Here is a 17,959-nt window from a genome sequence, read left to right as displayed (position 1 = left end):
TGAGAGATCCAGTCACATAGGCTCCTCAAAGTCTCTTCAAATGTAATGGGGTTCCTAAAAAAATTGGTTTTGTAAATTTTGTTGGAAACATGCTAATTGTGCTACATTTCCACTACTTGGTCTTTACTATGGATGATCGAATACCTCAAATATTCGGGTTCCCGAATATTTGCCGAATAGGTCGCCGCTATTCGACTATTCGCGAATATTCAATGCGCAATGTAAGTCTATGGGAAACCTGAATTCGGAACTATTCGGGCTTCCCATAGACTTACATTGCGCATCGAATATTCGCATAACGGAGACCTATTCGTCGGATATTTGCGAAGCCGAATATTTGAGGTATTTGATCATCCCTAGTCCTTACCACTGAAGGCTGCTATTGTGTTCCTGCATTCGCCCTTTACTAAAATGACCAATGTTGAACCAGTGGAAACCACCCAGTTTGGAGCTTTCACTTACTGCTTGAGTACTGTGGCTAGCATTCTGTATAATTCCAGTCTCCAGCTGCAGAGAAATGACTTACCCAGACTATTCCAATGCCTCTTTGGATTGTTTCTTATGAATCCTATTTCTAACTCCAAGAACTTTGCTACCACTTATTGCTCACTGCTCGTTCTCCTCCGGCCATTGGATTTCAGCCGTGCTCTACCAGTATGGTAACACACACTCTAAGCCAGGACTTCCAGCTGTAACTAAGTGATTTTTTTTAACTTCACAAGATGATACACAACTTTACATAAAGACCTTCCGCATCTATTTGTGGTTGAAAGTCCCGACCCTAGAGTGAAAATGCCCAGGGTTTCAGTTAGCAGCTCCAGTAAGTAGAGGCATTGAGGACTTAACAGGGAACAGTGGGTAGTAAAAGTTAGTGGTGAGATGAGTATGTTGTTTCTTTTTTCTACATATTACATTTCTTATGCTCCAGAATGGGGAAATATAAGAAGGGATATTTAATTAGCAGAGAATGAATTATCTACAAATTAAACTCTCAATAAGATACTTGTGATTTGGTGAATTTGAATCATGTCATATCCACTCATTTCTAAATGGTATAAGATTTGTAAGAAGAAGATGTCTTATATAACGTCACATTTGTATCAGACTTTTGGTTTTTCTCTACCTAGTGTAAACCTCCAACAAAGCTGTTTCTGTTTCAGTTAATCAGGAAAGTCAGGGACTGTGGGAAAAAAAGCACAATAGGGTCTTACCAGATAACAACCAAGATATTAATTAATAAGGTGAATTCACCTATAGGGGTTGTGACAGCAACAACTCCTATATTCACGTGGTAGCTAGGTGAAGTAGCTGCAGCCCCAAAGTAGTCAGAGTAGATATTTGGAAGAAACCACTTGTCACGCCATGCTTATCACCAATTCAAGTCCAAAATAATTTATTCCATGTCTTTATTGAATTAGCTAAATACAGGTCAACGCGTTTCAGAGGTTGCAGCCCCTTCTTCAGGACATATAGCAGTGACAAGGATAATCCACTATCAGGAGAGATAAGCTGGTATATATACTACTGGGTATAGATGTCATAGGACCTATTACGTTTGAAAAAGAGGGAGGTCCGATGACGTCTATACCCAGGAGTATATATACCGGCTTATCTCTAGTGATAGTGGATTATCCTTGTCTCTGTTACATGTCCTGAGGAAGGGGGCTGCGACCTCCGAAACACATTGACCTGTACTTAGCTAATTCAATAAAGACATGGAATAATGTATTTCAGACTTGAATTGATGATAAACGCGGCGTGACACCCGGTTTCCTCCAAATATCTAATCTGTTTCAGTTAATGAATGCGTTTCAAACTACATATGAAATGATGATCATTATGACCTCTTTGCTATAACCGGTTACTCATACACCTGACTATATTACTACAAAATACTTTCTGTAAATTGTACCTAGAAAAATTGGGGTCACATCAAATATTGATTTGGCTTTTGTTTTTGATCATTCACTTTGCAATTAGTTAATGGACGAAAATAATTTATTGTAAAGTGAAAGCTCTTATGACTAGTGGTTTTCTCTCTATCTCTAGTAGAGTGTAACTTAATATGATCAGCCCCATCTTCTTTCTCTCTCTCTTCTCTCCCCCACCTGGATTTTCTGTGGCATTGCAAGCTTCCAATTTTACAAACTTGCATAAATTTATTTGCTGATATTCTAATTTTATGGGAAAAAAAATCTGTGAAATGTTGTTGAGATTTGAATTTTAAATGATCCATCCACCCATCTCTATTTAACCCTTTTGTGCAGTAGTGTATACTGCACAATTAAAAAATTACAACAAACAGATAATACATGTAGAGCATAGAAACAAATTTGTGCATAACTTCTATATTTTGGAACTTTTTATTCCTTTCTTAAGATTTACATATATCTACTGTATATTTTTACTCTGCATTAGAAATGAGAGAATCAGAACTATAAAGTTTGGGGTTTGTACTCGGACTCGAACATGAACTTCTAAAAATGTCTGTGTCCAAGTCTAAATTTTGGGTACTGTTCGTATGTTAAAGTTTGTTGAAGGTCTGCAGTGCAGCCAATCAACAAGGTTTTCAGCTGTGGGCACTTCCGCTGTCATCATAGCCATGCTGAGTACTGACATGGTTGTGATTGGCTGGCGTACCACGCGATCCGTCCTGTGTATTTATTGTATGCATAAGTTGCCTGTCTGCTGCTGTGACCAATAAAGAAAAAAAATGAAGCGTTATCCCTCCCATTTTGGACAACCAACGCAGATTAAGCAGCAGCTATGGCTGTTGCATAACAGCTGTCAGATTTAGCTTGGCTGGTATCAATAATAGAGGAGATCCCACACTATTTTTTTTAAATTATTTAAATAAATAATTAAAAAAATGAAAATTGCTCGGCCCTATTTTTGATAACCATTTAAAGTAAAGCAGACAGCTAGGTGCTGCTATAATCAGGCTGGGAGGGCTCATGGTTATTTGGCTCCTCACAGCCTAAAAATTGCAGATGTGCCAATTCTGGCACTTTGCCTGGCTCTTCTTGATTTCTCTGATGTGGTGGCAAGCAGGGTAATACTTGTGGGGTTGATGTCAGCTGTGAATTGATACACTCTAAATACACTGTGAACACACACAAAAAGCTTATTTGAATAAAAATTCCTTCACACTGCCTCATTCACCAATTTCTGAAATAAAAAGAAATCATTGACATTCCAATGTAATCCAATGGTGTAATGTCGCACAACATCCATCAATTCCTATAGAGCTGCACTCTGAAAACATTTTCAGAATGAGGCTCCATAGGTCATGATTGGTCAGCAGGAGTCTGGAACTTCTCATGAGCAGTTGCGTAACTGAGTTACTGAAGTTCCTATTCATGAATAATGCAGTGCAAAGACTAATGCACCATCTCTGATCGTCTCTGCTCTACGACATCTGACCATTTCAATCAGATGCAGCAGTGTTAAGATGGTCAGGGAGAGGAGTGGAGAGAGATGACAGCTGAGATGCTCAGAGAGAGGACAGGAGAGGAGATGGAGTGTAGAGATGAGATGGTCATAGAGAGGAGAGGAGAGGAGAGGGAGTGGAAAGAAAGAGGAGAGGTGAGCTGGTCATGGAGAGGAGAGGTAGAGGAGTGCTAAGACGGTCAGGAAGAGGAAAAGAAAAGTGGAGCTGAAATGGTCATATAGAGGAAAGGGAGAGGAGAGCTGAGACAATTAGGGAGAGGAGAGCTGAGATGGAGAGTAAGAGAGAGAGACTAGGTTACTGCCTTTCAGCCAGGAGTTTCTTACAAGTGGTAACTCATTCACTAACATCATCACTCATCTGATCTGACTGCCGCTGACCGGCAGTGATTTATGGAGCCTCATTCTGAGAATATTCATAGGAATCAATGAAAATCATGGGACTTTACTCCATTGGATTACAGTGGAACTTCAAGAATTACTTTTTAATTCATAAATTGGTGACTGACGGCATGTGGGAAAGTATTTATTCAAATACATTTTTTTTCCTGTGTCTGTGTTATTTAACTCTGTACTTGTTGGGTTATTAACCCCTTGACTTGATACCAACTGTCAATTCACAACTGATTTCAACTCCAAAAGTTATAAAAATATGTACAGCAGCACTCTGAAAAGCTAAAATATGTAAACATAAAATAAAGGTATTTTGGCACTGCATTACTGCTATTGGAGGAAATTAGATACTTGCTTTGCAAATTGGCCAATTTGTGTAAGCCCAGCAGCCAACGACAAGGCGTGCCTCTCTTTGTCGGGACCCTATCCTAATACACCTCTATACGACTTCAAAAACCTACAAGTAATGTGCAGGTAGGATCCGGCTAAATGAAAACACTCTGGCAGAGTGACAGAGTCTTTAGTCAGAAAGGAATGGAATACTAATAGAAAAAACTGACAAGCACATCTACTAGGTGTGAACAGGTGCACACTGAAAATTCACCAAAGTTACAAAAATATGTACATCAGCATTCTGAAAAGCTTATATATTTACATATGAAATATAGGAATACTGGTACTTCAAAATCAACCCAAAAAGTATTTCCCCGATTGCCATCACACCAATGCAATCGGGAACAGCAAGGCAAAGTGCCAGAATTTGTGCATCTAATGGATGTGCCATTTCTGGGGTGGTTGTAGGCTGCTATTTTTATGCTGAGATGGGCCAAATGACTATGTATCCTCCCAGCCTGATAATAACAGCCTCAAGCTGTCTGCATTACCTTAGTTGGTTATCAAAAATAGGGTGTGAATCCTCTCTATTTTTGATAACCAGCTATGGCAAAGCGGACAGCTGAGGGCTGCAGCCCACAGCTGCTGCTGCTTTGCACGTACTCATTATCAAAAATAGGCAGGAGTTATAGTCAATTTTTTTTATTTATTTCTTATCCACTTTTTTTGCAGCCCAATACCCCTTACTACAACCTTTTTACAGCTATTTTACAGCGCACAAGTTTGGGTCTTCATTGACTTATATGGGGTTCAGTGTTTGGGTAAAGTTCTTTCCTGAACAAAACAATTTTTTAAAGTCCGACCGAACCCAGCAAACCTGAACATCCACAGTTCCACTCTACACTATTCTTTATGTTCGTAAGCAGGTAGAATTCTGTGCTGTGTGCTGCAAAATATTAAACATCATTAAATAAATTCTTTACATTTTAAACATTTGTAATATATGTAATCTTACAAAAAGTTAAGTATTATTATTATGTATTATTAGTATAATGGGCTAATTAGTGTTGAAGAATAGTTATGATGATATTGGAATTTTTTTTTGTATTTTTTTAACCCCAATAAATGTGGAGTTCTCTGTCCATGGTGCTGATAATGGCTTTGGAATTCTGTCTATATTTGAAAGCTCCCTTGAACACAAACAAAAGAAAAAAAGGATAGATAGATAGATAGATAGATAGATAAAACAAAAAGAAAAACTGGCATCACTTCCAATAGCATGAACAATTGCGTATCTGTTCATAATGAATAATACAGTACAATACAATACAATATATATACATACATATATATACATACATATATATACAGTGATATGAAAAAGTTTGGGCACCCCTATTAATGTTAACCTTTTTTCTTTATAACAATTTGGGTTTTTGCTATTTCAGTTTCATATATCTAATAACTGATGGACTGAGTAATATTTCTGAATTGAAAGTAGTGTACTAACAGAAAATGTGCAATCCGCAGTTAAACAAAATTTGACCGGTGCAAAAGTATGGGCACCTCAACATAAAAGTGACATTAATATTTTGTAGATCCTCCTTTTGCAAAAATCACAGCCTCTAGTCGCTTCCTGTAGCTTTTAATGAGTTCCTGGATCCTGGATGAAGGTATATTTGACCATTCCTGTTTACAAAACAATTCTAGTTCAGTTAAGTTTGATGGTCGCCGAGCATGGACAGCACGCTTCAAATCATCCCACAGATTTTCAATGATATTCAGGTCTGGGGACTGGGATGGCCATTCCAGAACATTGTAATTGTTCCTCTGCATGAATGCCTGAGTAGATTTGGAGCGGTGTTTTGGATCATTGTCTTGCTGAAATATCCATCCCCTGCGTAACTTCAACTTCGTCACTGATTCTTGCACATTATTGTCAAGAATCTGCTGATACTGAGTTGAATCCATGCGACCCTCAACTTTAACAAGATTCCCGGTGTCAGCATTGGCCACAGAGCCCCAAAGCATGATGGAACCTCCACCAAATTTTACTGTGGGTAGCAAGTGCTTTTCTTGGAATGCCGTGTTTTTTGCCTCCATGCATAACGCCTTTTTGTATGACCAAACAACTCAATCTTTGTTTCATCAGTCCACAGGACCTTCTTCCAAAATGTAACTGGCTTGTCCAAATGTGCTTTTGCATACCTCAGGCGACTCTGTTTCTGGCGTGCTTGCAGAAGCAGCTTCTTTCGCATCACTCTCCCATACAGCTTCTCCTTGTGCAACATGCGCTGTATTGTTGAGCGATGCACATTGACACCATCTGCAGCAAGATGATGCTGCAGGTCTTTGGAGGTGGTCTGTGGACTGTCCTTGACTGTTCTCACCATTCTTCTTCTCTGCCTTTCTGATATTTTTCTTGGCCTGCCACTTCTGGGCTTAACAATAACTGTACCTGTGTTCTTCCATTTCCTTACTATGTTCCTCACAGTGGAAACTGACAGTTTAAATCTCTGAGACAACTTTTTGTATCCTTCCCCTGAACAACTATGTTGAATAATCTTTGTTTTCAGATCATTTGAGAGTTGTTTTGAGGAGCCCATGATGCCACTCTTCATAGGAGATTCAAATAGGAGAACAACTTGCAAGTGGCCACCTTAAATACCTTTTCTCATGATTGGATACTCCTGCGTATGAAGTTCAAAGCTCAATGAGGTTACAAAACCAATTTAGTGCTTTAGTAAGTCAGTAAAAAGTAGTTAGGAGTGTTCAAATCAAGAAATTTATAAGGGAGCCCATACTTTTGCACCTGTCAAATTTTGTTTAAATACATTGGCACCTTTTCTGTTAGTACAATAAACCTCATTTCAATCCAGAATTATTACTCAGTCCATCAGTTATTAGATATATGAAACTGAAATAGCTGTTGCAAAAACCCAAATTGTTATAAAGAAAAAAGATTAACTTTATTAGGGGTGCCCAAACTTTTTCATATGACTGTATATACTGTATATATATATATCTATATATATATATATATATATGAAGAAAAACAGTCACACACTATAATGGCAAAGGTTTAAAATACTAATAGCAATCTAGAATGGCCATTTCAATACCTGCCCAGCAGCCACATCACGGAAACCTCATTATGCTGCTTCCTACTCTATACTGCCTCTGTCTGGGCTTCTAAAAACTTACATGTAAGGCTATGTGCCCACGCTGTGGAACATTTGCGGAATTTGCCACGATTTTTTTGCGGAAATTCCACGGATTTTTCAAAAATCCGCAGTACAGCAAGTCCCCAGCCATTTCTATGGCATTTGGGGACTGCTGTGCCCATGCTGCGTTTTTTTTCGCAGCGGAAATAATGCGGATTTCCCTGCGGAAAAATCTGCAGCATGTCAATTATTCCTGCGGATTTTTGAAGTGCTGGGTGATGGAGGTAAGTATGAACGCCCCGATCACTCAGCACTTGTTCTGCATTGAGGAGGCAGTGGCGAAGCCATGGTACTGTATCCTCAATGCAGAATGACCACAGCATATCCGCACGACATTCCACAATAAAACCGCAGCATGTAAACAAACAAAGTTGTGCTGCGGTTTTCTGGGAGCTCCTGCGGAATATCCTGCGGATATATCCGCATGACACTTTCCCCATGGGCACATAGCCTAAGGGTGGCGAGTGCCCTTCCCCTCCATAAAAAGTTAAACACAACTGGGGCTAATGAGCAAGATGGGGGCTGGAGTGCACAGCCACTCAAAGGGCATTACTTCATATTAGATACAAAAAAATGAAAAAAAAAAAAACTTGCCGCCCTTACATGTAGGTTTTTAGGAGCCCAGAAAAAGGCAGTATATAGTAGGACCCAGCATAATGAGGTTGCTGTGACGTGGTTGCTGGGAAGGTACTGAAATGGCCTTTCTAATATGCCAAACATCTCAAAAAAACTTTTTCTAGATTGCTATTAGCATTTTAAATCTTTGCCATTATAGTGTGCGACTGTTTTTCTTTTTATATATACAGGGTGGTCCAAAAGTAGGTGGACAGTATGTGTAATAGGGTTATCAAACATGGAGTAAAGTGAAACTGACTCAGTTGCCCTTAGCAACCAATCAGTTTCCACCTTTTATTTTCCAGAGAGTCTGTGAAGAATCAAAAGTGGAATCTGATTGGTTGCTAAAAGCAACTGAGTCTGTTTCACTTTACACCTTGTTTGATAACCCTATTGCACATACTGTCCACTTACTTTTGGACCACCCTGTATATTATGCATTATGAACAGATATGCACCTGTTCACACTTGTGGAAGTGCTGCTGTACCGCCACATGCCCTTGGCTGCAGCCGCCGAGCCGCTCGGATCCATACTCGTGTACTGCGGGTGGTGGCTATAGCCTCTCACAGACCCGGGGGTCACGTCGCTCTGAAAGGAGTAGTGGCAGTGCATGCAGGGGTTTGGGTGATTGTTTGGTAAAGTTCATGACACCACCCACGGGTTGTGGTGATTGTATGGTGGACACCACCGCTGCCGTTGACTAGGCCTCCCGGGGATGGTGTTATGCAGCTTGGTGTTAACCCCTCCGTGGGCAGGGGGCGATGGTCCCGAGGGCCCGCGGGAATGTGAGGGCCGGGTTGCAGGGCGCAGGGTCGCGGTGCAGCGCGATGCGGTGCCCGACGGCACTGGTGTACTCACTCTGGCACAAAATAACGGAGTCTCTGGTAAACCAAACGGTAGAATGGACGGGGTCCACAGCCAGCTGCGGTGTTCTCCCTGGATGGGTTGGTGGCGGCTGTCGTTTCCCTTGCATCGATGTTGTGTTGTGAATGACCCCTGTGCCTGGACATTGGCAGTCCGCTCCCCGGCGTGTAAATGTCGTAGGAGCCAGTTTGCCCACAGGCGCTGGCCCCTTGGATCTCTTGCCTTTGGCGGTGGCACTTATCCGAAATTGGTGGGCTTTTGCCGTCAATCGGGACTTTGGGTGGGAATGAACCCCTGAGGTCCAGACAGCAATCAGTAAATTCGACTATCAGGGCGGCTTCTAGCCTAGTCGGGGTCTGAGTACCCTGCCTGGTGCTTGGCTCCAATCGGCTCCCCGGTTCGGTACCGGCGGGCCACCGCCCGACCTCCGTCCTACGGTTCCACCGACCGTTCACCAACTCCTGCAGATGGCCACCACCGTCTGCCGACCTTGCTGCACAGTCACCTGCACAGTCTGTGGCAGGCCTGGTCCCAGGTCTGCCTTCACCTTCCTTACTCCACTCCACCACTGAACTCTCTCACTGTCTGACTCAACTGAACTGTACCGAACTGTCTTTGCTTTCCCGCCTCCAGGCCTGTGAACTCCTCGGTGGGCGAAGTCAACCACCTGGCTCCACCCACCTGGTGTGGACATCAGACCCTGGAAGGTCCCAACAAGGATTTTTGTTTGACTGTTGTCACCTGTCCGGGGAAGGGGTGTGTGTGGTGTTGTGTCTGTGACTACCTGGCTAGTCCATAGCGTCACACTGCCAGTTTTTCTTTTTGTTGTATCCTATATGGAGTAATGCCCTTTGACTGGCTGTGCACTCCAGCCCTCACCTCGTCCATTAGCCCAAGGTGTTTTTAACTTTTTATGGAGGTGGGTCACTCCCTGGCTTTACATGCAGGTTTTTAGGAGCTCAGATAGATGCGGGCTCCAACCCAGGCCCGGTCTGTACGGTTCCGCCGGTTGCTGTACCGGTACTCCTGCAGACGGCCACCACCGTCTGCCTGCCTGATGTTTTCCAAGGGGCCCAGGCTCCTACCCGGGTCCCTGACAGATGCTACACTACCACTCACTGTCAACTCAAAACTTGTCTATTTGAACTTCCTGCCTCAGGACAGTAGTCTCCTCGGTGGGCGTACCTTTCCACCTGACTCCGCCCACCTGGTGCGCTCTACTAGCCCTGAGAAAGGCATCAGGTCTCCCTTTCGGTTGACATGTGTGTGACCTCACAGGGGATGGGGGTGTGTGTGTATGTATGTGGTTGATGTAATTACCTGTGACCTCTGAGGTCCAGGGCGTCACATAGAGTAGGACCCAGCAAGGGAGGATGCCGTGCCGTGGCTGCTGGGCAGATATTGAAATGGCCATTCTAATATGCCAAACACCTAAAAAAAAAAAACCTTTATCCAGATTGCTATTAGTATTTTAAATCTTTTCCATTATAGTGTGCAACTGTTTTTCTTTAGATAGATCGATAGATTCAGTGGTAAACTATATTGTATGCTACACTTTATTTCCATAAACAAATGACTGATAAATCACTATCAGCTTAGTGAAAACAAACTATTGTCATTCATACCATTCATAAACCACTAACTACTGTTTTTATTTTAACCACCTTGTCTGAAGGAATTACAAAAAGAGGCACATTTGACTTCCCAATTTTCAGTACCATCCCCATCTACCCCCAACCTGCACATCTCCATATCCTGCTGATACCCCAATACCGAGCTGCCCCACATAATAATGTCCACCATGTGCCTTTTACAAAGTAAAATTGCTCATTTGTGCCCTCTAGGTGGAAAAATTGCACCCTAGAAAATATTAATGCCCTTTGCAAATATATCTAGAAAATATTGCACACATTTTGCTCCCTAGAATGTAATAATGCCTCCAGTGTGCCAAATTGACTATCACAAGACAGAGTGCCCTTATAACTCTAATGCTTCTTAAGTCTTAAGTGTCCACCTAACATTTAAAAATGTCTTCTGAGTCCCTCATATAAAGTCTCCCTCTTCACAGCATGATGACCACCACAACTGCTACACACACACAGCATGATGGGTTCCAAAGTAGCCCTCCACTGTATGACAGACCCCAATAGCCCTCCAACTGTATAATGGCCCTTAGCAGCCCCTACAATGTATGACAGCCCCCAGTATTTCCCCCCACATTGTATGATGTTCCTGAGTATTTCTTCCACACTGTAATATGACCCCCAATATTTCCTCCACACTGTATGATGGCCCCTTATTTCCCCCACACCGTATAATGGCCTCCAATATTTCCGTCACACTGAATGATGCCCGCCAGTATTTTACCCCACACTATATGATGGCCCATAGTATTTCCCCCCACTGTAATATGGCCCCCACTATTCCCCTCAGACTGTATAATGGCTCCTAGTGGCATCCCCACTATATGATCATCCTCAGTAGCCCTACTCATTCTATGATGGCCCCCAGTATTTCTCCCCCCACTGTATGATGTCCCCCAGTATTTCCCCTACATTATAATTTGGCCCCCAATATTCCCTCTATTTTGCAATATGACCCCCAGTAGTTCCCCTTACATTGTATGATGTTCCCCAGTATTTCCCCCACACTGCAATATGACACCCAGTATTCCCACCATTTTGTAATATAGCCCCCAGTATTTCCCTCACAGTGTATGATCACCCTCAGTATTTCCTTCACACTGAATAATGGCCCCCAGTATTCCCTTCATACTGTATAATTGCCCCCAGTATTCTCCCCACACTGTATTATGGCTCCAAGTGTTTCCTTTACACAGTAATATTGCCCCTAATATTCCCCCACACTTTATTATGGTCTCCAGTAATCACCCCATACTATAGAATGGCCACAGTATTTCTCCCACATTGTATTATGGCCCCAGTATTTCTCCCTGCACTGTATGATGGCCCCCAGCATTGCCCTCACACTGTAATATGACCCCCATCTTTGACCTCACACTGTATAATGGCCTTTAGAATTCCATCAACACTGTATTATGGCCGACAATATTTCCTCCACATTGTATAACGGCCCCCAGTATTTCCCCAACATTGTATCATGACCTCTAATATTTCCCCCACACTCCATCATGGCTCACAGTAGTCCGTCCACATTGTATTATGGCCTTCAGCATTTCCCACAAGCTGTCTCATGGCCTCCAGTATTCCCTCCACGCTATATAATGGCCTCCTTTTATTTCCGTCACACTTTATGATGGACCCCATTATTTCTCTCACACTGTATCATGGCCGTTAGTAGTCCCTCCTCATTGTAATATAGCCCCAGTATCCCCCCCACTATATCATGATGCCTAGTATATTCATCACACCAAATCACGTCTCCCTGCTCTACTGCAGAGTTTACCTGTATTGACACTCTGCACACCACCACAGCACCCCACTCACACTCTGCCCCCCAGTTAGCTACGCTACTGTTAATACACATGGAAGAGCATGAGATGGTCAAAAGCCATCATGTTATACTCTGTTTGCTTTGTTTTATGCACCTCCAATTTGGTTTGTTTTTCCACCTGTCTTGATTTTGGCAATTGGTGGCTATTCACATTCAGCCATCAAGCCCTATCCATAAGCTATTTAATTTATGCAGCATTTGCTTTGGGCCTGTCCCACCCACAGCCATGATTCAGTCATGGGTACGGGATTGAAAAGCACCAGGTGAGTGCTGCTATGATCAGTTCTACTTTTTCATATGTGAGGCCGTATGGCACATTTCAAATAAAAAATATTTTAGAGTAGGACTGCCCCAAAGAGATTTACCGTGACGTGGCGGGGTAGCTCAAGAAATTGCAATTTTTTTGCCAAAAATCTTAAACTTTAAAATAGTGCAGGTTGGAATTTTTAGTGCAGTGCACATCTTATAATACATGTCATTTTGAGTTGAGCTGGCTTTTTTTGTTTTTTCTTCCTTTGTTTTATTCAGTTATTTTATAGCACCTCAGACCCATTTACAGTCAAGATATATTTGTTCCAAAAAGGTGAACCCTCTTGGAAAGTTTAAGATTAGGAACCCAGAAATGCAAATTCAATAGAACTATTAAAACTGAATAAAACAATGTAGTATTTCAATCGGTTTTTGGACTGTAACTTGTTAATGTCTTTGCGAAATGTTCAAAAGTATCTTCAAAATATGAGTTTCACTGTATTTCTGGCCATAAAGATGCAAAACCCTTACTTAACTAGTTCATATACTGCTTGCCACATGTGAGACAAAAATTTACATTATATGTTTATGACATTCTACAAAATAATACTTGTTTTTATAGTAACAAATTATTGTCCTAAAGGACTTCATTATATGTTGCATGTCATCGATGTGACCGGGGTCTGCCATGTCAGTCATTCTTGATAGATATTTTATAACTACCATCAAGCCTCAATTAGGCTATGGCTTCTTTAGGGCCATCTTACTATAATTACCCCCAGGAATTCAATTTTGCAGAGGATTTTTAAAATGAGAAAATACTTAAAAATACCCGGAATTTATGAGTAAAATATATAGGAGGACTATAAAGGATCTGGGTCTCAGGAGGTTAAATTATGTGTCTATCGAGCTGTCTGAACACTTCCATGACTTCTCAAGAAACAGCATTTGAATAAAACATGTCTGAGACATGGGAGCAAGAGTATGATAATAAGACTCCACAATGTGTAGCATGAAAAGCAACATTAAGGATAAATATGGCAGAAAGATGAGATGTATTGAAATATGAGTGTCCTTAGATTACTGGATTCGTTTCCAAATACAATCCATTCTGGATTCTGGAACACCATTTTTGTTTATATAAATAGCTACAAAGTTATACATTTATTAATTTCTTAATATATCGTTAAAGTATTTTTTTTTGTATAGAGCTCCTACGATCCATTAAGTCTATCTGCAGACACCAGTAGAAGATTAGGAGCAGACCGGATGGCGTACCTGGACAGCGCGAATCGAATTGCTCATATCTAACTGCAACATTTAGGATATATTTTTCTCCTGAGAAGAGTGAATAGATAAGCAATCTCATCAAGCCTTGCAAGCTGTATTTGGCCATTTAAAAAATAACATGATCTGACTTAACAGGTTTAGACAGGTTACAGCATTTGGACCATGAAAGGGATCTTTTAACGTGCGGAACCATTATGGAGATGCAGTACGAAGAAAATAATTTTTTAATGGCAGCAAAGTTCTGAGATATGCTTTCCTGTGACCCCGATTTTTATATATATATATATATATATATATATATATATATATATATATAGTGGGGTTCTAATTAGGATTTCTGCTATGGAGCACAGTGGGCACAGTGATTTCTATGTTTGGCCTTGCCTGTTTAATATATTTTAATATATACAACATTTGTGTAACGCCCCGGGACTATCAGGTCGTCACATGGTATTGCACAATCTGCCCTTCCGTGCAGTACCCACCTCCCTCTTGGTTGTGGGTCCCTAACTAGTTGGTGTTGCCTACATCAGCTAATCAAATCCTAGATACATCCTGCACCACACCCACCAGACACACCAGTGGACGGCTTGAGTGGAATAGAGTCGCCCACCTGGGGGATCAGGGAGGGGAAGTGAGGAGTGTAGTCAGTAGGTCGGTATGTCAGTAGTGAGTAGTGGTGGGAGTAGCTGTAACGCCCCGCGGCCTCGGCTGTGGACGCCAAGCCGTTCGGATCCATGTTCGCGTTCTACGGGTGGTGGTTCGAACCTCTCACGGACCCGCTGTGGTGAAGGTACGGGGACTCCCGGGAGCGGTGTAGTGGCGCAGCTAGGTGTTGACCCCTCCGTGGGTAGGGGATGTTGGTCCCGGGGCCCAGTCAGGCTGTGGGCAGAGGTGCAGGGTGCGGTGTTGCGGTGCGGTGCGGTGCCTGATGGCACTGTTGTACTCACGATTAAACCACACAGAGTCACTGGTAAACCAAGCGAAGGTATGAACGGGGCCCGCAGCCGGCTGCAGCTTCCTAGTCGGGTTGGCAATGTCCACCTTTCTCCTGCACCTATGTTGTAGTTTGACCACTGTGCCTGAGCACTGGTAGTCCGCTCCCCGGCGTGTAGATGTCAGAGGAGCTCCTTTGCCCTCAGGCGCTAACCCTTGGATCTCTGGCCTTTGGCGGTGGATTCTATCCGGACGGGTTGGGCTGTTGCCTTCAATCGGGACTTTGGTGGGAATGAACCCCTGAGGTCCAGACCGCAATCAGTTAATTTGACTATGGTGGTGACATATAGCCTAGTTCGGGGTCTGAGTACCCTGCCTGGTGCTCCGGTATCATGTTAGCTCCCCGGTTCGGTTCCGGCGGGCCACTACCCTGTCCCGGTCCCTTACGATTCCGCTGGTCGTATTCCCAATCTCCTGCAGGCGGCCACTGCCGTCTGCCTGCCTGACTGTTTGAACCGTCTGTCTGCACAGAACTCTCTACTGAACTGGACTGCTCTTTGCTGACCTCCACTCAACTCCTTTCTGAACTGAACTCTTTGTGTTTTCCTGCCTCAGGCCAGCAGACTACTCTGGGGCGTGTCTTTCCGCCTGACTCTGCCCACCTGGTGTGCCTGTCTAACACTGAGGGAGGCAATCAGGTCTTTATGGTTGACTGATGGTACCTTTCTAGTGTGGGGGTGTATGTGGTGAGCGTTGAGACCTGTGACCCCAGGGGTCCAGGGCGTCACATAGCCCTCAAGCTATACAAAACAATCACTGATCTCGGGGAGACCAGCCAGAGAAAACACTGCCGGCAGCCAGCAAGGGCGCTCAATACAGTGAAATCCTAGGTACATTGCCCCCTGGGAAATATGCAAATCAAAAAAGTCCGTTGAGCCTCTGTTAGGAGTCTCGACACAGAAACCAGCCAGATATCCCTCCGGGAAGGACCCAGCCAAGCAGTGGCTCTTTTTAGGAGACCTCCATAACCACCATATGAAGTGGCCCTTTTAGTCAATATCCAACTTTTTGACAAGTTTAAAGATATGACAAGGGAAATGCCAAGGCCAGGTATCCATCCACAGACAGCTGTTTCGGGGTATTGCCCCTCATCAGTGTGGAGTAGGATTCTGGCCAGGTGGGAGCAATGCCTAGTAGACCAACAATACAAAACAATCACTGATCTCGGGGAGACCAGCCATAGAAAACATTGCCGACAGCCAGCGAGGGCGCTCAATACAGTGAAATCCTAGGTACATTGCCCCCTGGGAAATATGCAAATCAAAAAAGTCCGTGGAGCCTCTGTTAGGAGTCTCGACACAGAAACCAGCCAGATATCCCTCCGGGAAGGACCCAGCCAAGGAGTGGCTCTTTTTAGGAGACCACCATAACCACCATATGAAGTGGCCCTTTTAGTCAATATCCAACTTTTTGACAAGTTTTAAGATATGACAAGGGAAATACCAAGGCCAGTTATCCATCCACAGACAGCTGTTTCGGGGTATTGCCCCTCATCAGTGGGGAGTAGGATTCTGGCCAGGTGGGAGCAATGCCTAGTAGACCAACAATACAAAACAATCACTGATCTCGGGGAGACCAGCCAGAGAAAACACTGCCGGCAGCCAGCGAGGGCGCTCAATACAGTGAAATCCTAGGTACATTGCCCCCCTGGGAAATATGCAAATCAAAAAAATCCGTGGAGCCTCTGTTAGGAGTCTCGACACAGAAACCAGCCAGATATCCCTCCGGGAAGGACCCAGCCAAGGAGTGGCTCTTTTTAGGAGACCACCATAACCATGATTTGCATATTTCCCAGGGGGCAATGTACCTAGGATTTCACTGTATTGAGCGCCCTCGCTGGCTGCCGGCAGTGTTTTTTATGGCTGGTCTATAATTCATCTAGTGAGGTGTTTAAAGAATTCATTCTCATGGCAACAGGCTTCCTATTGACACACAACTTTTTTCAATTTAATGGGATTTTTTATCTCCAGACAACCGGGTGCCCAATGGGTGCGAGTTTCTCGTGCGCTCTTGCCAACGTTTACATGGCCTATTGGGAGGAACGATGTATCTATGCGAACAATAATCCATTTTTAGATTCCATCATATGGTACGCAAGATACATAGATGATCAGCTATTGATCTGTAATTTAAAAAACTTTGATACCCCCCAACAGGCCGTAGAGGCTATTGGCACATTTTTCAATGATAATTCTTTAAATTTAAAATTCATACTTAATTATCATGAGGAATCTGCGCCTTTTTTGGACATTCGTTTGTCTGGAGACCCCCTAACTGGATCTATAAGTTCCACCCTGTATAGAAAGCCTATTAGTGGAAATACTTCCCTTCATGCAGGCAGTTGCCATATGCCCACACTTTGCACAACTTGCCAGTGGGTGAGTTTCTGCGGGCCAAAAGATTATGTTCATCTGAGAAATCTTATCAGACTGAGGCCAATCTCATCAGGAACAGACTAAACAAGAGGGGATATTTGGATCATATTTTGAATCGAGCTTCCTCTATTACCGCTAGTAGAAGCCGGAAGAGCCTATTGGAAGACCGCACTAAACCTTCCACTTCCACAAATAAGGTTACTTTTTCCACTCCATTCAGTACAGATTTCTTCCAAATTAAACATATTATCCAACACTTTATTCCCCTTTTAAAACAGGATACTGTTCTTGATTCCATCCTACGGTCAGGGGTTAATATAGTTGCTAGAAGAGCCTGTACTTTTGGCAACTTAATTGCCACCAGTATGTACACCACTAAAAAACATAGTAAATCCTGGCTCAGCGTTTCTGGTTTTTATAGATGTGGGTCTAGCCGATGTGGTCTTTGTAAATTCATGCATAATACCAAGTCAATTGTGAGGAATCATGGGGAGAATTTTTCTATTAACTCCTTTATTAACTGCTCCTTAACGCATATTATCTATGTAGCCACATGTACGGCATGCCACAGGGACTACATCGGCTGCACTTCCAGAGCCCTTAGAACCAGAATCTCAGAGCACACCCGAATACCATCAACCGCTTCAGATCCTACTACTGTGAATTATGCCATATTGGTTAGGAAACGCTCCTTATCT

At 43.0% G+C, this 17,959-nt stretch overlaps 1 long non-coding RNA gene across 2 annotated transcripts in view; it reads left to right on the top strand.

Moving 5' to 3' along the window:
* LOC142317036 (uncharacterized) overlaps positions 1-17,959 on the top strand; it is a 407,707-nt gene that overhangs the window by 43,091 nt on the left and 346,657 nt on the right. The window lies entirely within an intron of this gene.

The sequence above is a fragment of the Anomaloglossus baeobatrachus genome, chromosome 6, assembly GCF_048569485.1.
Source record: "Anomaloglossus baeobatrachus isolate aAnoBae1 chromosome 6, aAnoBae1.hap1, whole genome shotgun sequence".
Taxonomy (NCBI): Eukaryota; Metazoa; Chordata; class Amphibia; order Anura; family Aromobatidae; genus Anomaloglossus; species Anomaloglossus baeobatrachus.
Note: the sequence above shows the minus strand (reverse complement) of the source record. Positions and strands in the feature narration are given on the sequence as shown.